This window comes from Notothenia rossii, assembly GCF_949606895.1.
Source record: "Notothenia rossii genome assembly, chromosome: 8".
Lineage (NCBI taxonomy): Eukaryota > Metazoa > Chordata > Actinopteri > Perciformes > Nototheniidae > Notothenia > Notothenia rossii.
In genome coordinates this window covers 47018762-47042908 of record NC_136906.1, presented here as the reverse complement: position 1 = coordinate 47042908, position 24147 = coordinate 47018762, and the positions used below count along the sequence as shown (strand labels likewise).

At 42.2% G+C, this 24147-nt stretch overlaps 2 long non-coding RNA genes across 2 annotated transcripts; one reads left to right on the top strand and one right to left on the bottom strand.

Annotated features, from left to right (window-relative positions):
• Positions 1 to 1109: 1109 nt before the first annotated feature.
• On the bottom strand, positions 1110 to 17815 carry LOC307015220. The gene is made up of 3 exons (XR_013801447.1): positions 17476 to 17815; positions 3554 to 3732; positions 1110 to 1859 (listed from the first exon to the last, which is right to left on the bottom strand). It is a non-coding gene; the product is annotated as an uncharacterized lncRNA (long non-coding RNA).
• On the top strand, positions 10405 to 11781 carry LOC307016473. The gene is made up of 3 exons (XR_013801817.1): positions 10405 to 10980; positions 11110 to 11189; positions 11301 to 11781. It is a non-coding gene; the product is annotated as an uncharacterized lncRNA (long non-coding RNA).
• Positions 17816 to 24147: the final 6332 nt, after the last annotated feature.

Here is a 24147-nt window from a genome sequence, read left to right as displayed (position 1 = left end):
ACATAATGGCGGGAAGCACTTCGCACGCGCACACACTTAAAATGTCCATGCGCGCCGCGCTCACATTTTGCTGGGCCCGCGTGCCTTAGCACCGCTGCTATGACTCCATCCTAGGGGAAACACTGAATGCTCTTAACGTCCCGATAGCAATGAATATATTAAATGCTTTGACAATAAATACATACAAAAATGTATCTCTGGAAGCCGTAGCGCTGTAAAAAGCACGACCAATCATTTTAGCCGACCCGGCTAAAATAACTGGATGGCCTACCTGCCTGTCAGCCTTCCATCTGTGCACAAACTTATCTCGTGGCCTCATTGATGATGCGCGTTCGTGTGTGTTGGAGGAGGGAATCTGTAAGAAAGTCTGAAGGAAGAGGCCTATTTTTTTTCCGGTTGTGTATCTTCAAATTCTAGCGCACACGAGCTGGTTTCTCCATTCTTACCTACCCTACCTTTAACTCGTTTTAGGGTGCAGCTATATGTTTTATTTATTTCAAAGTGGGCCCATTTTAATAATATTTTTTTTTCCTTCAAATGTGCAGAGGACTCCCCAAGTGCTGTGTTTAATTTATTTTAAAGTAGGCCTGTGTATTATTTGTAATTCTCCTTATAGGAGTTCTTTGTTTCTTATTAGAGGTTAACAGTTTTATATAATGTAATAAATAGCCTAATAAATGCAAAAAAACTGTAGTTTTTGTCTGATATAACAATAAATACAACTTAGCTATCAAGCTATGAAATATGTTTTGCGGCTCCAGACAAAAAATGTTTGGGGAAAAAGGAGCAAAATGGCTCTTTTGGTCAAAAAGGTTGCAGACCCCTGACTTAGAGCTACTTTTGAACACAAAAATGTAGGGGCTCTATGAATTAAGCAATGATACAATCGAAGTTGACCGGTTAAATTTAATTGAGGGGGAGTACGATCCTGAATTGGACAAGGAGTATCTTGTCTGGTGGTCCCAAAATGGGAAAAAGATGGCTTGGACTGCGAAAGTGTTATCAACTGGCGGTACATTTGCATATTTAAATAGATCATACATGTACAGCTGTTACGTTCCCTATTGGGCTAGGGGAGCCAAAGGGGAAATAACACGACCAGAGTGGTATTGGTAATAATTATGAGTGGTTTTATTACACCAAGAGAGAACTTAACAAGGAAGTTTATAAACACAACAAAACCCTCCCGTTACACGGGGTACAAATGGTGACTCAAGAAGCTGCCCACACACACAGTTGTAGCTGGTCTATAGGTGCTAATCACCTGGGTCTAAGCTAATATGGTTTGCAACGATAACAGCTGGTCAACAGGTGCTACTCACCTGGGTCTAAGCTAATGCGTGTTAAACAGATCACAACAGCTGGTCAACAGGTGCTACTCACCTGGGTCTAAGCTAATACGGGTTACACAATGTTACACAATACGAAGGTACAACACTCTACTTGCACTCGGCTAAGTATCTGCGGATTACAGGGGGAGCTAACAGTATAACACACACAAGAAGTATCGCAATGCTAGAGGCGTCTGTCTCCCAACACAGAGCCTCCCGAATGATCTCCGTTCCCAGCCTTTGTACTCCTCCCCCCCGGGGAATGTGCCAGAAAGGGCGGGGATTGGATAACGTCTCATCCAATCACCTCTTCGGATGCAGCGAGGGCGGGACGTCGGCGGCTGTAACACCCCCTCCCTTAAGACAAAACCCCACCGGGTTTTTGATGAACCATACCCCACAACATAACGAACACAGAACACATCACTACAGTCTGGACAGAGCATCTGCAAACACGTTCTCTGAACCCTTTTTGTGTCGGATCTGCAGGTTGTAGTCTTGGACGATCAGAGCCCACCGCATGAGACGCTGGTTGTGATTGTACATGCAGGACAAAAAGACAATGGGATTATGGTCGGTAAATACTGCAACTGGCAAAGAACTAGATCCGACATAAACTTCAAAGTGCTGGAGAGCTAACAACAAACCAAGGGTCTCCTTTTCAATGGTAGAGTACCGGACCTGATGTTTGTTGAACTTACGGGAGAAGTAACAGACAGGATGATCCACTCCATCCGCATCCTCCTGCAGTAAAACAGCACCGGCCCCCACTGCACTGGCATCCACCTCTAGTGTAAAGGGCTTAGCCAGATCGGGAGCAGCGAGCACAGGAGCGTGACTTAAGAGTGTTTTTACGCACTCAAATGCATATTGGCACTCAGGGGTCCAAACGTAGTCCGCCTTGGGACTTATCAAATTAGTTAGCGGTTGGGCTACAGTGGAAAAGTTGCGACAGAAACTGCGTTAGTAGCCTGCCATGCCGAGGAAACGGCGGAGGTCACTCCTGGTGCCGGGCACCGCACATTCAGTCACCGCAGCAACCTTAGCTTCAACTGGTCGGACTTGGCCTTGCCCAACCTGCTTCCCTAAGTAGGTGACAGTAGCTTTCCCAAACTCACATTTGGCCAGATTCAAAGTGGCCCGAGGAATTTAGCGGAGAGCGCAGCGCCAGGGATAGGCAATAATGCAAGAACCTTTTCCCCTATCTCAAAATGCCTAGGAACAGCGGCACGGTCATAATTACGCTTCATGACAGCCTGTGAAGCGGAGAGCGACTCTCTAGCGAGTGAATTTGCCCAGTGCAGGCGCTCACGAAACTGACTAACGTAATCCAATACGTTCTTATCTGGAGGAGTATCAGCCGAGAGAAACTCATCATGTAAGATTTTAAGGGGGCCGCGGGGCGTATGGCCGAAAACGAGTTCCGCGGGGCTGAATCCTAACGATTCCTGAACAGCTTCACGAGCTGCGAATAAGACGAAGGGAATTCCCTCATCCCAGTTTTTTTCCGTTTCCATACAGTACTTCCGCAGCATGCTTTTTAGGGTCTGATGCCACCGTTCCAACGCACCCTGCGACTCTGGGTGATACGCGCTGGAAATAACATGTTTCACTTGTAGTGTTTGGAGGACCTGTTTGAACAACTTGGATTTAAAATGTGTCCCTTGGTCACTCTGAATTACCTGCGGTATTCCAAATGTGGAAAATAATTTTGTCAACGCCTTAACTATAGCGGCGGAAGTAATACTACGCAGCGGAATAGCTTCAGGGAAACGAGTAGACGTACACATAATGGTGAGCAAATACTGTTGACCCGTTTTCGTACGCGGTAAAGGGCCAACACAATCTATCAACACCCTGTCAAAGGGCTCACCTATAGCCGGTATGGGATGTAACGGAGCTTGCGGAATTTTGTGGTTAGGCTTACCGACAACCTGGCACACATGACAGCAACGGCAAAAGCTAGAGACATCCTTCTTTAAACCTGGCCAAAAGAAATGTTTGAGAACGATCTGATAAGTTTTAGTCACGCCCAAGTGTCCTGACCATTTACTCTCATGCGCTACAGATAGTACATGTTGACGGTAGGGCGCCGGCACAACTACCTGATGCGCTACACTCCAGTCAGCTTCAGCTGTAGCAGTGAGAGACCATTGGCGCACTAATATCTCCTTATCCAGCACATAAGCTACTTTCTCACCCCTTGCTTTGCTATTACTCACCACCTGCTCGAAACACTTCGCAAGCGTCGGATCAGCCCTCTGCGCAGCGAGTAAACGCTCTCGGGTTACCGGGAGTGTCGAACCGTCAACAACTGGGCTGGCAGGTTGCGCTGGCGCAGTGGCCACGGCAGGGGAAAGGGAAACCACAACTTCTGATCGTTTCTCCGGCATCTTCTCATCTGTAAACAGTGTCCCAAACATAGTATCATTTAGAGACACATCTGAGTCACTCTTACGCGCCTGCGCACGGGTGACAGCACAAATGGGGAAAATGTGGGCATTTGTTACCTCAGGCAGTACAGCCTGCGGAGAATCCAATATTTCAAGCGCAGGAGTTACCTTACCTCCTGCAATGTCATTTCCCATTAAGAAAACTATACCACGTATGGGTAATGCTGGGCACACAGCAACAGGGAAGAATCCAGTAATTAATCTAGATTGTACATGTACATTGTGTACGGGCCGGGGCACATAACCCATTTCAATGCCACATAATATTGATCCATACCCACACACTGATTGGTTGGAGAATGGCAGGGCAGATGCAACAATCACCGACTGGGAACCTCCAGTGTCTCGTAGGATGCGGATGGGTCTCTGATCATCCGACTCACCTGTTAACGATATCAATCCCTCAAACACAAAAGGCTTAAAGCAGGGATCTATTTCTTCATCATGGTCGGAGGGAGGAATATTGGGTGACTCCGCATTAATTAAACCAATGCCTTTCGGCCGGGTCAGACTTGGTGGTTGCTCCTTACGTTTACGAATCATGCAGTTAGCAATAACATGTCCAAACTGATGACAATAGTGGCACTCTCTCTCCTCTCTTGTTACCCTATACACATTCCCCGGCTCAGAGGGTGCAGCAGACGCACTGGGTGCCCTCTCAGTAGCGACAGGGGAAAACACAGTTTTATGCATCAACACATATTCGTCAGCCAGTACAGCAGCTGCGGAGAGCGACTGTACTCTCTGTTCGTTTATGTATCCCACAATGCGGTCAGGCAACCCCCTTTTAAATTCTTCCATGAGAATGAATTCTTTCAGAACAGAGTACTCTGCAGCGTTACACGAGTCAATCCACTTCGTAAATAACATCCCTTTTTCCCTGGCAAACTCAACATGGGTTTGATTAGAACCCTTTCTATGGTTCCTGAACTTCTGCCGGTAGGCTTCGGGAACTAGCTCGTACACCCTAAGTATGGCACGCTTCACCAGGTCGTAACTTAAGCTGTCCTCTAACGAAAGAGCAGAAACTGCCTCTTGAGCTCTCCCGTGAAGCCTACACCGCACTAACAGCGCCCAGGCTTCAGCCGGCCACTGTAGTGCCGCTGCAAGGTGTTCAAACGTACAAAAATACACATCTAATCTTGCTGGGAGCCTTCAACGCACATGTGGGCAATGATGGAGACACTTGGAGGGGAGTGATTGGGAGGAACGACCCTCCTGATCTGAACCGGAGTGGTGGTTTGTTACTGGACTTCTGTGCTAGTCATGGATTGGCCATAACAAACACCATGTTCGAACATAAGGATGCTCATAAGTGTACGTGGTACCAGAGCACCCTAGGCAGAAGGTCCATGATCGATTTCGTTATTGTATCATCGGACCTGAGGCCGTATGTTTTGGACACTCGGGTAAAGAGAGGGGCGGAGTTGTCAACTGATCACCATCTGGTGGTGAGTTGGGTCGAGTTGCGGGGGAAGCCTCTGGATAGACCTGGTAAGCCCAAACGTGTAGTTCGGGTGAACTGGGAACGTCTGGAGGAGGCCCAAGTTCAGGAGGCCTTCAACTCACACCTCCGGCGGAGCTTTTCAGGCTTTCCTGTGGAGGGTGGGGACATTGAACCAGAGTGGTCGGTGTTCAAAGCCTCTATTGCCGAAGCCGCGGCGGGGAGCTGTGGTCTCAAGGTCCTAGGTGCCTCAAGGGGCGGTAACCCTCGAACCTCCTGGTGGACACCGGTGGTCAGGGAAGCCGTCTGACTGAAGAAGGAGGCCTTCAGGGATTTGTTATCCCGGGGGACTCCCGAGGCAGTTGCAAGGTACCGACAGGCCCGAAGGGCAGCAGCCTCAGCCGTGGCCGAGGCAAAGCAGCGGGTGTGGGAGAAGTTCGGAGAAGACATGGAAAAAGACTTTCGGGCGGCACCAAAGTTGTTCTGGAAAACTGTCCGACACCTCAGGAGGGGGAAGCAGGGAACCATCCAAGCTGTGTACAGTAAGGATGGGACGTTGTTGACCTCAACTGATGGAGTGTTAGGGCGGTGGAAGGAGCACTTTGAGGAACTCCTGAACCCGACAACTCCGCCCTCTATGTTAGAGGCAGAGCTGGAGTATGACGGGGGATCGACACCAATCTCCCGGGGGGAGGTCACTGAGGTCGTCAAACAACTTCACAGTGGCAAAGCCCCGGGGGTGGATGAGATCCACCCAGAAATGCTGAAGGCTCTGGGTGTTGAGGGACTGTCATGGTTGACACGTCTCATCAACGTTGCGTGGAAGTCGGAAACAGTACCGAAGGAGTGGCAGACCGGGGTGGTGGTTCCCCTTTTTAAAAAGGGGGATATGAGGGTGTGTGCCAATTACAGAGGCATCACACTACTCAGCCTCCCCGGGAAAGTTTACTCTAAGGTACTCGAAAGGAGGGTCAGGCCGATTGTCGAACCTTAGATTGAGGAGGAACAATGCGGGTTCCGTCCTGGTCGTGGAACGACGGATCAGCTTTTTACTCTCGCAAGGATCCTGGAGGGGGCCTGGGAGTACGCTTATCCAGTCTACATGTTTTTTGTAGACTTGGAGAAGGCGTATGACCGGGTTCCCAGGGAGTCACTGTGGGAGGTGCTGCGGGAGTATCGGGTGAGGCGGTCTCTACTCAGGGCCATCCAATCTCTGTACTCCCAAAGCGAGAGCTGTGTCCGGGTCCTCGGCAGTAAGTCAGACCCATTTCAGGTGAGGGTTGGCCTCCGCCAGGGCTGCGCTTTGTCACCAATCCTGTTTGTAATATACATGGATCGGATTTCGAGGCGTAGTCGTGGGGGAGGGGGTCTGCAGTTCGGTGGACTAAGGATTGCACCACTGCTTTTTGCAGATGATGTGGTTCTGATGGCTTCATCGGTCTGCGACCTTCAGCACTCACTGGATCGGTTTGCAACCGAGTGTGAAGCGGCTGGGATGAGGATCAGCACCTCCAAATCTGAGGCCATGGTTCTCAGCAGGAAACCGATGGACTGTCCACTCCTAGTAGGTAATGAGTCCTTACCCCAAGTGAAGGAGTTCAAGTATCTCGGGGTCTTGTTCTCGAGTGAGGGAAAAATGGAGCGTGAGATGGGTCGGAGAATCGGAGCAGCGGGAGCGGTACTGCAGTCTCTTTACCGCACCGTTGTGACGAAAAGGGAGCTGAGCCAGAAGGCAAAGCTCTCTGTCTACCGCGCCATTTTCGTTCCTACCCTCACCTATGGTCATGAAGGATGGGTCATGACCGAAAGAACGAGATCGCGGGTACAAGCGGCCGAGATGGGTTTTCTCCGCAGGGTGGCTGGTGTCTCCCTTAGGGATAAGGTGAGAAGTTCGGTCATCCGGGAGGGACTCGGAGTTGAACCGCTCCTCCTTCGCGTCGAAAGGAGCCAGTTGAGGTGGTTCGGGCACCTAGTTAGGATGCCACCTTGGCGCCTCCCTAGGGAGGTGTTCCAGGCACGTCCAGCTGGGAAGAGACCAAGGGGTAGACCTAGAACCAGATGGAGGGATTATATCTCTTCGCTGGCCTGGGAGCGCCTTGGGATCCCCCAGTCAGAGCTTGTTGATGTGGCCAGGGAAAAGAAAGTTTGGGGCTCTCTGCTGTAACTGTTACCTCCGCGACCCGACCACGGATAAGCGGGAGAAGATGGATGGATGGATGGATGGGAGGACAGCGCAAAACGAGAAGCATTTCGGATGCAAGTACACAGAAGGAATGAGGTATTTGCAGTCAGGGTATGGCTGGGGTAGGCTACAGCCGTACCAATAAATGACTTAGCCCCACCATGAACAATGATGTTAAAGTAAGCTAAATAAAGTTTGCCAACTCGCGCGGAGTAAATTGCACAGACAGCAGTTAGTAAGATTGATTTCAGTAGCCACTTGTCTGGAAATACCGAAGACTAGAAACGGTTTTGAACACTTTTGTCACGTAGTGATCGTCTTCTCAATAGAACATCTTTGATAATGTCTTCTGGCCAATCAGAATCAGGATAACGGCGTGGTGTTGTTGCAGGAAGTCCCGACGGAGAATACTTTTGCTGTAGTACATCTATATATACATCGGTACAACTATAAGACCCCACGGTTTGATGATTGACAGGTGTGTGGGCTGTCTTTCATTTTGACACACAGAACAATGGGGGCCATCCACCCTTATCCACAATGTAAAGTAATTCACACAGCCTCTTCCCTCTTCTCTCTGTGAGGAGCAGCAGGTTCAGCTTTCAGAACAAAGTAACAAAAAACTAAAATGGCATTCATTTTTTTAAATACGTTATCGTAATATGTATTTATTTTTCTTCTTAAGAGAGCACCAGAATGTGTATTTGATGTTAGTATTTCAAAAAATCTCCTGGGGGAGAATCCCCCCAGACCCCCCTGTAGGGGTTGGGTTTTCAACTCTTTCACCTGTGGGGAAATTGCAGGATTGGCTCCAGGTTGCCCTTTTTTATTTACTACAAGAAAAATGTGCCTTTTTATTTCATCCAGTTTAATTTGGATTGAGACAGGGAAACAATCTAAACCTCATGCGTGGCGTTTCACTGTCAAGGGGAGCGTGTATGTAATTATATTGCAAATACTGACTTGAGCCCCACCACTGTATGGGTTAGCCCTACCATAGATTACCCAACACAAATACTCTGGCGCCGCAACTGGTAGGCTGGGTAGATGGGTACATTTTGTAATTTCATCCAGTAGTAAAGAAAGTAAACATATTTGATTATTAATTCAGAGGCGTCTTTGAATTAATAAAGAGCAGTTTAAATTCCCAATTTTTTTGTACATTTATATACAACAATAAATATTTGTGAGTGCATTGAGAGATATTGTTGTGGGGAGTCATTTATATATAAATTGCAAAATACATTTGTGAATCCTTCTGTGAGCATTTATTAATATTGAGACTGATCTGACTCCATACAGATGTTAAGTTCACCTAGGAATGGTATCATTGACTTAAATGTTCAAATAAATGTTGCTCTTCTGTCTATATTGTCATATGATGCCCCTTGACTGAAATGTTTCCTTTTCAATATCCCCACTGATTTCCTTAAAATTCTGGGATGAGAGTTCACATCACAATTTACTCTCAACTGTCATTTCCCTTTCATCATTCACCTCAGAAATGGACCTCTCTCCACTGTCCCTGTATTCTGCCTCTAACTCACTCTCAAGCACCTAGAGGTCAAGAGAGGCGGTGAAGTGATCATTATTTATTGAGCAGTATACTCTTTAACATTGAATCATAACAAGTCATACTGAATGTAAATACAACTGACTCTAAAGTAAGTCCCAGTCTGTGACATTGGATATTTTGAAGACTCAAAGTCCCAAGCAGTAGGTAGAATATTAGATATCTATGTAATCTGCACAGAAAAAAAATAGTTAACTGAATACTGGGATGGAAATTGCCTATAAGCACTCAGTAAAACATAAACACACACAAAAAGCTTCTGAATGATAAGAACTATAATTAAAACATGATGCACATTACCATTTCGAGAGAGAGTACCTAAGTTAAAGAACTCAGAAAATAATCTCTTATCGAAATGAGGCTCCAGTAAAACACACTGACTGCATCTCTACATGGACATCATGGTGTTTACATGAGCACAGAGAGATCGGGTTATTCATGTTCCCTGTTTACATGATAAATACTAGTGTAACGTCCGAGGTGTTAAGGCTTCAATGATACTTCTGTGTAACAAAAACTCAGGAACTTAGTCCTTTTTGGAGGGTCCCAGATAGCGCCTCCGTTTATTATAGGCTAGTTGCACAAGATGGCGTCTATCAACTTCCGGTTAATTGAGTGTGCGGTTGTAAACTTCCGGTCTACGGTAGAGCGGTAGAGGGAAGAGCGATAGATAGCAATAGATAGCGAGAGAGATAGCGTATAGATATTATATAGGCACTATTTTACACTCGATGTCTCCAAGACCTACTAAAGGTTAACATCAGTGATGTACATCGGCTGGTACAAGCGGCAGGCTCAGCCCCGAGGAGCAAAAGAGAAAAGGGGTTCAAGATGTAGCTACATATCCAGTTACGTCGACAATCATGAAGGTAAGTGACAAACAAAGCTGTAGTTACTGGCTAACTTAGACAAATTGACAGTCTTGATACAGTGTAAAGCGTTTTAATGATGTACTATTACATTTTTTTGGATAACATGAATGATATCCAATTCCCCACAGTTTCAAACAAAGATCTACCTTCAGGGAGAGTGAGCATCACGGCTAGCTGTTACAGGTCCATGAAAAAGCATGAAAAGCCTCACGATCTCAGAGTAGGGAGGAAAATAAAAAGTGTTCATCGGTTCAAATCCTCAATCAGGTTCATGTTCTGGGGTTTTGATGTGGCTAGAGTAGGTAACCTGTGATTTAGGATTCAAATAAGCCCAGCTAGCTGACGTTTTGCAACAGATTACATAGTGACAATACATTTGCTCACATCAACTGGTAGCTAGCTATGTGTGTGTAGCATGAAGGGGCTACAGATTTATTTTCGTTTTGTAACTCTCTTGTGTAAAATGATAAATACATTAGCTAAACTCAAACTTAGCTTTCATCAAAGATTCTTAATGAGAGGTTGAAAACCGTCTCTGCTTTTTATGGAAACCCCAGAAACTGGTTTTGACGGCTGCTGTTCTTTACTGAATGGTTAGTATAATCCATGTAGGGTCTAATTATTTGTATTGGCTGGTTTTGTACCCTACATCTATGTTAAGCTGTTCAACGTTCTACTAACACTATTTTATGTAGTTATAATATAAGATAATACATTGAGAGAGCTGAGACAGGCTATACAAGCGTATCTGTTTGAATGTCCTTAAATTACAGTATTCCAAACAGAAGAACTTCTGTGTATGTGATGTGACTGACAACCTGACATGGTTTAGCCTTTTCCCACACCTACTACTACTGATCAGCCTGCTCTCAGCTTTCTCATTTGTCTGTGTTGTATTGAAGCAGTGTCCTAAATGTAAAATGACTGATATTTTGTTTTAAGAACTGTTCACCTGTGGAGATTGCAGTGGCAAAGTGTTCCTGTGTAGCTGGAACAGCACTCTGCAACCACAATGTTGCACTGCTGTTCCAGACCGCACACTACTCCACACTCAACCTGGCTGCTGTACCCCCTGTCCTCAGCTGCACTGAAACAGAGCAGCGATGGCACAAGCCAAGAACCATGGTAAGTACAGTATGTGTTCACAACCAATTCACGGTTTAATGAGTATTTCCTTTGTGCCAAGAGCTGATTTAGTATTTTGCATCAACAACATTTTCAATTAATTTGACAATTATTTTGTGTAATTAATAGGGTGTGAAACCAGGCAGAGTGAGTGACATGGTGTTCATTTCCACTAAGCCAAAGCAGTTTACAGTTGCTGACGGTGTAAGGTAATATCTATTGTCCTAAATAATTGTATGTAGCCTGCTACAACTTTGTGATTGTTGTCTGAGTGTAAAATTGTTCTTAAAGTCCTAATTATCATATAAACATGTTCAAAGGAGTACACGTTACAAGGCCGTGCGGGGGGAGCTGCCAGACCCAGATGTCCTCAAAGTCAGCGAGGCATACAAGGACTTCTCAGCAGACATCGCACCAGGAAAAAAAAACGAATGGCTCACTACTCAACTTACTCAATAGTTATCCATGAACAAAAGTTGTGGATGCTAACTAACTTATCTTGCATTGATATAACACTCTTTCAGAGGAAATGTTGGAAATGCACACATTATATAAATATTTTGCATCTACTTTCTGGATATTGTACATCTGTTCATCTGTTATATAAACTAGCATTACTTAAATATGCAGAGACTAATTGAAATGTTTAAATATGTATTTTCCCCCCGATACAACATCAACATATGTTTTGTAAAAGTTTATTAAATTAATCTGTAAAATGTTATCATATTGTGGATTTATTATATTATGTATCTTCCTATGTTATTTATGTGTGCGTTTGTTTTGAGGATATAATTCATTAGTACCTACAACATAGTATGGTATAACTGCTTTTTGTAATGAAATACACAATTGGTTTGGGAGCAAGAAATCTTTTAATCGTTGTTGCCCAGGCTTGCCGAAATGAATGGAAACTTATCTCCCGATTATAACATTGTATAACTTGCTGCTGTTAAATACCGTCAAACTATGTGCAATATGTGCTTTATGTGCAATATATACTTTATATACATATGCCATCTTTAATAACTGTAATATATACCGGGTTGCTAAATCCTAAGAACTGCTACAGGATTTGATTTGTAGATTTGATTCGTTTTTTATCTGTATTTTTGAAAAGTATGTAACTTTTTATCTTTTTTTTTAGCATATTGTTTATTATATTATAACTTAGTACTTTTTTTAGCATATTGTTTATTATATTATAACTTAGTACTTTTTTAACGTATGTAAGATATGCAACACTAAGCTGTCTGTGGCTCTTTCCTGCTGTAACGCTGCAAATTTCCCCTCTGTGGGACTAATAAAGGGATTCTGATTCTGATAACGGGACGAATTTGAACAAAGGGGCACACAGCAATGTAGTGCCGACTTTCTTACACGCTGGAAGGCCAATCACTTTTCTTTACCCCGAAATCCGCTCATTCTTGCTCTCGGTGTGTCATGACAAACTGTCAAACTGTCAAGCTGTCAAAACTCTGTACTCAAACCGGAAGTAGGCTACTCGGCCGTACACCCAGCCGCCGGAAGTTGATAGACGCCATCTTGTGCACAGAGCCTATTGTACAGTCACACCACGCTCTCCTTCACCACACCAGGACAGACTGCGCATGCTCACAACACATGACCTCTCAACCCAATGCTTACACTAGTAACCTGGCATTTTGATGCCTTTTCTCATCTAAACTATTCAGTATTTGTATCTCTCTATCATGACATAAAGACGAAACTCCTCTCCAGAAGTGAGACAATTTTGCCGCCACCGCCACCGCTACCAGCTGATGACTTACTTTCCTCTTCTTTGACATTTTTTTTCTTATGTCCATGTTGTCTGGGGGAGAAAACATATCAAACCAAGAGATTGGCAGCTTTGATTTTCACTGTACCATTTCCTGAACATTTGGTGTGTGTGCCTTACCTCTGCTACCGGCATCGCTTCATACAACAGATCTGAGCTGTCCAGCTATGACAACACTCCTTAAACATGCGCGCGTAGCAGTGAAAACATGGTACGGAGTTTCATTGATTTGGGCATTCTCTCAATAAGCAAGTGGAATGGATTTGATAGTGAAGCACTGACACAGCGCTCTACAAAGTGCGGCGAGTGGATAGACCGATTCACGGACTTTCCACATGGTAAAATTGTGTGTGTGGGGGGGGCGGGGGGGTCTGGTCAAAACTAATCATTTGAAAAAGTGGGGCGGGACTTGTCCCACCCTCATATAATGGCTGCAACGCCCATGACTGAAACAAATGGAAGGCACTGGAATATCAATGTCTGCCTGCAGAGAAATTGCTGTAAATTACAACTTTTGACGAGTCTGTTTTTTTCCAAGACCTTAGGTCCCGGTTTATTTTTAAAGGAACAGTTGTGTCGTAAACTTTGTGTGGAATATTCTACTTTACTTCTACTGCTTTTTTATTTATATTGATTTGAGCTGATAGAAATGTATTTCATGTCTGCTAATGTTAGCTTAGCTTAAGGAATGCAATGCTGTCCTTTCTTATTCTATACTAACTCACACAGAGGCAAACATACCAACAAACGAATGGTGTAGTACTGTATCTTTCAATGTCTGCTGGACCTGCTATTTCTTTCATTATAATACTTACATTTCAAGTACTGTGTAAAGGAATGTTAATAGTTTGACTCGTCATGAACTGTCTGCACATAGATGTCGTGTAGATCAAGATGCTTTGTGCTGTAATGAAATAAAGACAGCTATAGCTTTACACTAAATGATTTTCTCAGTGTACTGTTCTCTACGTCCTGTAGGGATAAGGAGATGTCTTACAAGAAGGCGAAAAAGAGAGGAGGGAACTCTTTCTTTTTGAAATGCTTTATCTTGCATGATTTTTAAAGAAAACAAATACTTTATACTGAAAACCATTCAGTTCTGAACAGAGCCTTTATACAACTATCTCCTTTCAGACATGCACCTTGTGACGTCATAGTGACGGGTCTGTGACTTAGCATCTGAGTCACTTTACCTCAAAGGACCAAGTGCATCAACAGCCGTAACCCTGTCAGTATGCAAGAAGTAAGGGCAATACAGTAAGAGCAGTGGCCCAATGTAACTGAGAACATTTACTCAAGTGCTTTACTTAAGTAAAACATTCAAGTACTTTACTTGAGTATTTTCACATTATGCTACTTTATACTTTTATGCAACTACATTTTGTAGGCAAATGTTGTACTTTTCCTCCACTACATTTGTTTTGCCTATTTAGCTACTAGCTACTTAGCAGATTTTGATTATTAATACAGAATATAAATCAACTAATACATTATCATGTATTATTAAAGGTTAAGCCACTGAACACATTAATGCATCAATATTTATAATACAATAAGGTCAAATATAAGCTGCTTAAATGGGCCGTTCTGCATAAGGAGTACTTAGTTTTGGTACTTAGAGTATATTTAGATTTGAGTACTTTTTTTGTTTGACTGTTTCTCATACTCCATAGGGCACATTACTCGGACAATGTTTCACAATACTACACAACAAATATGTATATTTCTTGTAAACATATACTTTTTATAATAGCTCTATATTTGCTCTTATTTTACAACTGAATTTCTCTTACTGTGTTTATTTACAGCTTATTGTATTTCTTTGTTCCAACATGTATGCATCTGCACACTGCTGGTCACGTAACATCATCTGCACTGTTTTATTCTACTCTATTCTACTAGTTTCTTCTTGCACAATTTGTATTATTTTTCAAATGTTTTTTATTGTTTAATGTCATATATATATACTATGTTGCATTGTTGGAGGAGCTTCGGATTGTCATTGCCATATGTACACTGTAGCTGCTGTGTATATGACAGTAAAGCTTTTGAAATATAAACACCATTATACAAGCACATTTCCTGTATGTGTGAACCTGCTTTGCAGTAAACCTGATTCTGTTTTTGATTCTGATGATTAAAAGACATGTTCAAGACTTTCATATTGAGGTTGGGACTATGTAGTTTGTATTTTCTGTAATGGTCTCTGGTTCCAGGTGTAGGAGGCAGAGGCGTGCTTTGAGCAATAATGTGCAAACACTGTGAGTGACACTGAGCAAACACTCACACATTCAACAGTTCAGCAGCATGTTAAATATTTACATTTTCTCTTTTTGCCACCAAAATTCCTGGAAACACAATGGTATGCCTAGCAATAAGTAAAGCCATTTTCAAAAGCAGAGGTGGAGAAGTACTTGGATCTACTTGAGTAAAGTACCAGAGTGTAGGATTACTCAGTTACAGTAAAAGTCCTGCATTTAAAAGGTTATTCAAGTAAAAGTAGAAAAGTATCAGCATCAACATATAGTTAAAGTACCAAAAGTAAAAGTAGTCATAGTGCAGTTTGGTCTATTTCAGAATAATACAAATGATATGTTTTATAATGGTTGATCATGAAAGTGTTCTCAAAGCTGGTAAAGGTGCAGCTAGTTTGAATGACTTTGTATAGTGCAGGTAGCTTGTGAATTTACTCCAGGTGGAACTAAAGTCATGTAAATGTATTGTATTTGGAGTAAAAGTACATCATTTACCTCTGAATTGTAGTGGAGTACGAAGTAGCATAAAAGGGAAATACTCAAGTTAAGTACAAGTATCTCAAAATTGTACTTCAGTACAGTACTTAAGTAAATGTACTTAGTTTCTTCCCAGCTCTGTTCTGAAGTATACACACCTGTCAGTGGATGTGCTAAGGCTTGCAGAGAGTAGAGAGCAGCCGGACAGCCAACCAGAAGAAATGGGGACAAAGGTCAGAACCAGCACACATCAGCATGGGGACGCTTACTCTGTGCCTGCTTCATTATAAATTGTCCTCATGGTTTTTTATCTTACCAGGGCAGGTGACGCTTGGGAGAACATTTAAGGAACATGGTTAACTTGTATACTTATAGTGTAATTGCTTTGTCATACTTCTATTTCTCTTTATTCTTTTATATTTTTTATGTATTCACATAATGGCCAAAGAAAGTGAATATAAAATCCTTCTGAGTTTTTAGAAACACATACTGTAGTTCTTAAAATATGTTGTATTATTCCAGCCCAATAGTATACCAGGTTCAGACTACAAAAATACCTATTATTTAGCCTTTGTGTTGATGATATGATATATAATAACCGGACCCAACAGATGTAGGGTGTCAGGAATGTAGATCAGCAACAATTGGTTTTGAACCGCCTGGTGGAGGACCAACACTGTTCAAAACTGAAACTTTGACTTTATTTAATTAAATGTAATTATTTCAACAGATTTCACAAAACTGTATTAGGTTAGCTGAAAGCATTAATGTTAAGTTGAACTTATATATTTGTTTTAAATGTGATGTTATTGCTTTCATTGAACCTAATATAGTTAAGTGAAATCTGTTGATATAATGCATTTCATTAATTAAAGTTTCAGTTTTTCAGTGAAAGCAAATGTATTATCTTTTCAATTTACACACGGCATCTATTGCACGTCTGTCCGTCCTGGGAGAGGGATCCCTCCTCTGTTGCTCTCCCTGAGGTTTCTCCCATTTTCCCTTTAAACTCTGGGGTTTTCTCCGGAAGTTTTTCCTTGTACGATGTGAGGGTCTAAGGACAGAGGGTGTCGTATTGTCATACTGATATTCTGTACAAACTGTGAAGTCCACTGAGACAAATGTAAGATTTGTGATATTGGGCTATATAAATAAACATTGATTGATTGATTGAAGCTGCATCTGGGAGTGTTCAAGAGTGCCAGAATATTTTGAATAAGACAAATTGAGCAGCCTGTTCTGTGACATGGACCAATCAGCAAAGGGCGATATTATGATGATGTCAATGGTGCTGCAGGTGGAACTGTGTACCATGATCACAGCCGTTTTTCTTTTACACTTCGGACCCCATTGCAGAGGCGCGGGAAGGTATTTTGAGTGGGGGTGCGGAGGTGCTGGACTCCAGTGAACAGTATTACGGGCACCATAGAGCACGCACAAAAAAACTCCCCACACGCAAACACACAGTAAACCCGCGACTGTTACAATGAAGGCTCGATAATCAGCTCACGGCATATAGGCAGGGGTAAAGTGCTATTTTTTACGAGTGGGGAGCGGACCTCACCTCCTCTAGGGGGGTCCGGGGGGATGCTCCCCCGGGAAGATTTTTTTTAAATATTGAAGTTAAAAGCATCAATCTGGTGCACTTTGAGAGCAACATTAAGAGATCTATGGATACATCTCTCAACACCCAGATGAAACACAACTGTAAGCAGATGTTCTTTTTCTTTATGGATATTTTACAAATCACTCCCCTTTCAAACTGTATTCTTGTTTTACTGCCATATAGTATTTCATAACTGTTTTTCCTTTATTCTCTTATTTTTTTTAAAACTATAATGATCATGTGAGGGTGTGCCGCGGAAATAATCTTTTGAATATTTTTTGACCAAACCGTTTGAGACCCACTGAGATAACTTAGACTAAAGTTAACTATCTAAACACTCAGAGAGTCCTTTAGCTCACCTGAGCCTCTCAGTCTGAGAGGAGAGCTCTCCTCCAGCTTGTTGTGGAACAAACAGCTCCGTATGTCCGTTAGTGCAGCTAGCTAACCAGATGCTAACAACACGATCCCTGCTGCTGGCACCGGTCCCTCTCTCTCTCCCCCTCTCTCACACACACTAAATGCGCTATTTCCGCACACACACAGAGCCGCGAGCTTGAATGACACAAGCACACTTTTATTTCCATGCAACTCTCTGATTGGTCTGGTGTCTTGCCTCTGTTGCATTCACTGAACACGGGAAATTACAGTCCTGCCGTCCTTTCTAGTGTCTTGATGAGGTTCACGTAAAGCACGGTTAATGTATTATATTATTGAGGTAGAATTGTCCGGGGCTACAGAAAAAAACATTTGGGGCAGGCCGAAATATTATTTTACCAACAATGTGGAATTTATTGGCTACATATTACACAGATTATGCACAGCGGGAGCAGCAATAACCGTCAAATAATAATTCAGACAGGGGAGCTCCGCACCCCCTGCCTGCCGCTAGGGGGTGCTGCAGCGCCCTCAGCACCCCCCTTCCCGCGCCCATGCCCCATTGTGTTTCTCTTGTCCCTGAAAATGGGTCCCTCACACCTAGGACATGGCACAGGTTTTCTGATCCCAGAATAAATAAAGCTATGTTAATGAGCAGTTCAGATACCTTTGTTAATTTGTTTTAACTAACTAAGCACTCACAAACTTTTCATATATCAGATGCTCTCATGATTTCTCACTCTGTAAAACAGATGTCTGACAGGCTTTGGTTCTGTATCATTCTGTATCTATTGCTTTGTGGTGACGGTGAGACTTGGTATGTCCACACTGTGCCTCTTCAGTGTGCTGTTGGTGTGTTAGCTTCCCGCTAGCCTACATACAGAAACCTTCTGGCCAACTCAAAAATGCATACAGGAAACACGAGGCCTTCATTTTGTTTTCAACTCTTTCTTTTTGCATGAGCAATCAAATTTTTTTCACTGCCACATTATGAATGTGATTTACATTATAAGAAATGATTTGCAAAGCATACATAAACACAGATAGATATAAGGTATTGTTAAATATGTTCTTTATTCTCGCGTCCAGGAGAGAAGCTTTAAAATGAGACTAAATGGAGTCTCTGAAAAGATTCAAATGGGATACTTTAATTAAAAAAGGCGCGGTAGTGTTACAGACAGAATATTGTTCAGGCAGAAAACAGCTGTGATCTGGCTCTCCTGAGCAAGAAGAGAAGCGCGAAGCCTCCGTTCGGTGCCTTTATATCCTCTGCTGGCTCCTCCCCGCCAGCCGGCTCGCCTCGCCTCTCATGTCCGTTGTTGCATTTAAACAGAGGATTGGTACTTTTCACCTTCAACATATGCTTAACACGCATTTTCTCCTCATATTCTCTTTCATCACTTTTCATGTAACACATTCTAAACGCTGTAATCAATACTCTAAAACATACAGAAAATGCTTCACGGCTGGTTTGGTTTCCGGTCATTCCGGATGTTGTCACATGCTACTCTCGTCTGTAAACAATAGTGTATTCAAATAAACTGTACTTTCATTTAATATTCAGCATGGTAGTATCTCGACATCTATAGTTGTAGTGTTAAATCAGTAGGTTTCGGTTTTCACCACACCACGTCATTTCGCTACTCAATTCACCTCTTTAGGAAATCGTATATTAGCCACATGCTAAATGCTAACCGTAGATGAAGGATTTTCAGAATAAAAGCTTAACTGCTTGTGCACAAGAATTTCTGGTTTTTCAGTATAAAAGAGCATTTAACTTGACAGTATGTTTAAACTACATTATACCATCAAAACATTGATTTTAAATTTCTAACAGTATAGCTTACACATAATGGATACAATAATAATACTCAGGTGTACATTCATTGTCAGATCTTACCTCTTGTTCATTCGAAATGGTTCCATGAATTTCATTCACTAGATTCTTCCATTGTGATTTGGTTAAGTTACTATCTTTTAACAAATTCCTTGAAATAACTTAAGTAATTGCTATTATTATCACTAGAAATAGGTGTGAATCTTTTTTTAATGGTTTTTCCAAGTAATAGGGTTAGTGGGTTCTTGTTTAGAGAGATGCCAAACATATTTGACATTTCTCTTATAGCTGTCTCCCAGAAGCCACACAAAACATTACAGGACCTAAATATATGACCTCCAGCATATTGAAGTGAGGTTTTGTTTATATTGACTTTGAATTTAGGGTGACTTGAAGTAACACATTAAAATGTGTATTCTTACCAGTAGTTTGAGTTGGTTGTGTTATGAATGTTTTTGAACATGTGTTCCCAATCTGCTATTGGTAGGCTATACTGCAGGATAGTTCATTTTTTCATTTATTGTTTACATTGATAATACCATCCTGATGGTTGAATTGAAATATGTTGCACTTTGGTTTTCACTTCCATGTGATAGATATTGGATGGCAGGGTCACAGGCCTTTAGTTTTGTGCTGCTACCCTCAGACTGTTGATTTGCTTTAGGTCTCAAAGCGTAGACCTTACCTCTGATGATGGAAAAGTGCTTTTGGTATCTGCTCTGCATGGAAACAGAAAATAAGATGGGATGTGTTTTGTCGTGGCGTTCAAACCCATGAAGTCTCTCCTGGGGTGAGCACACAGAAGCACTGCTGGGGCATCTTTGCTCTTTAAAAACACTGAATGCTAAGAAATAATAGTTGTTGACCTGATATCTGCTACTGCCCAGTACAGTAGTGGACAAAAACATGTCAGCTCTTCTTCCTGCTGCACACTGCAGCAGGAGGAAGAGCTTTCTTGAAAGTTATCACTGTGGCAATCATTTGATCGTCTGGAAACCAAGATAGTGAAGTAAACTGTGAATATAGCTTTACATGTTTCTGATTAGCCAATGCAGTGAGCCCATGAATCACATAACGTTGCAGCAAAGTTGAGCCAGGTTCAACATTTGACCTGATCAGGCACACACACTGTGCCAGCAGAGTCTTTTTCACATGGATGTGAACAAGCAATGCTAGTATCTAAACACTGCATTCATTTGATTGGGTAAAGTGAGAACAAGATCGCAGCAGTCTTATGTTCTAGTCATTTAGAATACATCATGCTTTGATCACATCTTATAGACATCCCATCTCTTTTCACATGCTGACCTTGTCCTAGCAGCAGTGTTGTTGAGAGAGGATTGTTGTTTGCTCGGTCTCACTCTTTGTCAATTAGGGCTTGCTAGGAATGTGAGTGCAGTCATGGGCTTAACGTATGCCCGTACAGCTCCACTAGGAACATGGAGCTGAGTAATGCAACAGCCATTATTTCCCAGCAGAGCAAGCCTCACATTGCTTGTCCTCTGAGCATTACAACCACAAGAAATTGGTTTTGCTTAAAAATCTTCTAGACTTGCCTAGCAGAACAAAGGGTTCTCTGTGCCTCCCACCACCTCGTTCTGTTTAGCAGACTGCGCAGTTCAGCAACTGGCATGCCACATGCAGCGGAGAGAGGCAGCTCTGCAATGTGCTTTTGATTTTGCAGCATACAGTAACATGGACAGGGTTCTTTTCTGATTTGTCCATGCCTTATTTTTATTTCCCCCCTTAAAGAAACATAAAGCATGAACAATAATAAGGTCACTTTTATGGCCCGTCCACACAGCGGCGTGCATATGTGCACATTTGTATACAATTTATACTATTTATTGATGTTGTGTTTATTTTATTTTGAAATGTGTTCCCCTTTCCCCTTGTCTGTTGCCGTTGATTGTGTGCACCTGGTGCCTTGTGTTGTCTCCTTACCCCTCACCTGTGTCCTGTTGGGTTGATTGGGTTGGGCATTTAGGCTCTGGGGTTTTGCTGTTTAGGCTGGTAGTGTGTGTGAGATCCCTGTGGTTGGTAACGGTGGGCACATGTTCAGCAGGATTGAGATTGTGTGTCATGTGTTCATGAGTTAATAAATGCCCACACCGGGTTGTATTTTGGACGTTCTGCCTCTGCCTCCTTGCTTGGTCTGGGCCGCTCAATTGTCAGCTTCACAGTCCTGCTCATACTACCTGCTCATCCAGAGGCCCACAGCACGTGACAGAACTTCAGGAGTATACATTGAGCTGGCGGCGCTTACTGAGAGGTTAAATGCAGCTTGCGAGGCAAAGACGAGGCAGCGTTTGTAGATGGTAACATGAGGTTAGTGCGCCACACACAATGCTTCTACCAGCCTCCCTCGGCTCATTCTGACAGAATAACAAACAAAGTGCTCTGATAGGGCTAAATTCAAGATATTAATCTCATTATTAACTGAATTTGTTGATTATAAAAATGGTAACCTTCTACTGCAGGCTGATGGTGCTGAATAAAATATATTGTAGCAGGAGCCTATATGAGACCTTTGGAGAACATTGGTGTACACACAATATAAAGGGACCAATATTTTAGGCAGGGCTTATCTTCTCTAGCCTTCATTACCAGCTGCTCCAACCCAGTCTCACAAAAAAACGTGTAATAACTACGTTGGTCCACAACTTGGGACGTAGTATTTCTACAAAAACGCCTCTGAAATTGTAAGATCCCTATGTTTTTTTTCACCATTAATTTCCAATGGCTGGCGTCTATGTAACGTGATCTTCAAATTTCTCCGTGCAGAAAAAAAAAACATGGCCGACATTCTTTTTATTCTCGGTGGAAAATGCCTATTTTAAGATTAGTTTGGCCATTAAAATGCGTTTTGATGTCATTTGATGCGAGTTGTTATTTCAGATTATGTGTGCAGTGGATGCACATGATCTTTAGTTTGCTAGTTATTACGAAGATTACTTCAGGAAATTGTGTCCATTCAACGTTTTTATTGTTACCAAGGTGGTTGCTAGGGACGCTGCTATCGATATTATTTCTGTTATGTTGTGTAACTGTTTAATGGTGTTATCTTTATTGCTACCCCCTTCCCCGTCCATTTATAGTGTTGGTCCACAGCGCAAACTTATTAGTTTAACAAAATCTGCATCTAAAATGGTGGCATAGATACGTTATTTTCCCCTGTGCAATTCTCCAACCCAGTTTCACATCTCACATCACATCGTCATAAACAAATACCGGAAACAGACCGAAAACATTTTAAAAAATAAAATAATACTTTATTCCGAGTGTGCTTGCTTTTCTCTTTGAAAGTCATCACATAACGGCATTGTAATACACGGTTCGGCTGCATTACATATCTGCCGTAGTTCTCTATTTATAGAGCCCTGATGAGGAGACTTCTAGACAAACATCAGCAACTGCCGCCAAAACTGAAAACGTGACGTGGATCATAAATATATCAGCAATTAAACAACATCTTACATTTCTTTTCACACAATACGTCTCTTAACCATAAGATATAAATGATATAAAATAAAGGGACACCTAGTGATTAAAGCATGTTATTGAATTTCATTATTTGTATTATTAGATATTAATAGGATCCCTATAAAGTATTTTCATTACTCGTTATTCTCTACTAATAGTTAATTAAATAATGTATATAATGACTATTTTGCACATCCCTTTCAAGATTTCAATATTTTCTAAGGTTTATTGACATATCATATTATACACACTATGGTGTAGTTATGCATTGAATGAAAAACTTGGGTCGCAGGTTCCTCAACAGTGCATTACAAGACATCTATCAATATGTGTGTATACCTCCAGCAATATTATGTTGAAGCACTTATTTTAACTGATATTATACATAAGTATTATACTCTTATAATATGTATGTAGGTAGTATAAGAAATGTGCAGAATATGACAGTTTAATGGTGGAGGTACACACATATTGATAGATGTCTTGTAATGCACTGTTGAGGAGCCTGGGACCCAAGTTGTTCATCTCCGACCTTGTCAGGTGTTGAACAATCAATAAATACAGACTTATTAAATATAAAACATAGAATTTGTGTGATTATACTAAATGATTTACAAATAAACACCACTGCATATTTACAACTGTTACACATGCTGATGTAACGCAAATGTTTCCAATTTGGGATCAATAAAGTATATCTTATCTTAAGATGATCGATGGCTACTGCCATATTTGCTAAATTTGCCTCTGAACCTTGACAAGTGCATGTTTCAGGCTTATCAATGAACAACAGGAGGGGTCACAGACATAAGACCAGCTGTTAAATAAAGCTCTTCTGACTTTACCTGGCATGTGGGTATATATTAATGCTGCCCATTATGGGCACAAGCAATTTTCACCCATTTATTAATTATATGTTATATGGACCCGTTCAAATCCAGTTTTGGACAGTCTGCCGTGGTTCCATCCCATTTCAAGTGCTGTTCGACGCTCGGCGTAACCCTCGGAGCATACTCAAACATCCAATCACAGAGCTTGAGGACTATCACAGGGTTTGTCAAGCGAAGCGGAGAGAATACTTACTTCCAGGTGTAATATTCTCTAAAAGCAAATGAGCTGCTCCGACCCTCGGTCCTGACGGACTCCAACTTGTGTTTATTAATCAAACAAATAAATAAATACAAGGATAATTATGTGTTATTTTTGAGTAAATGGAGAACTGCACAGGGGAAAATAACGTATCTAGCAGCGTCCAGCAACCATCTTGGTAACAATGAAAACGTGGAATGGACACAATTTCCTGAAGTAATCTTCGTAATAACTAGCAAACTAAAGA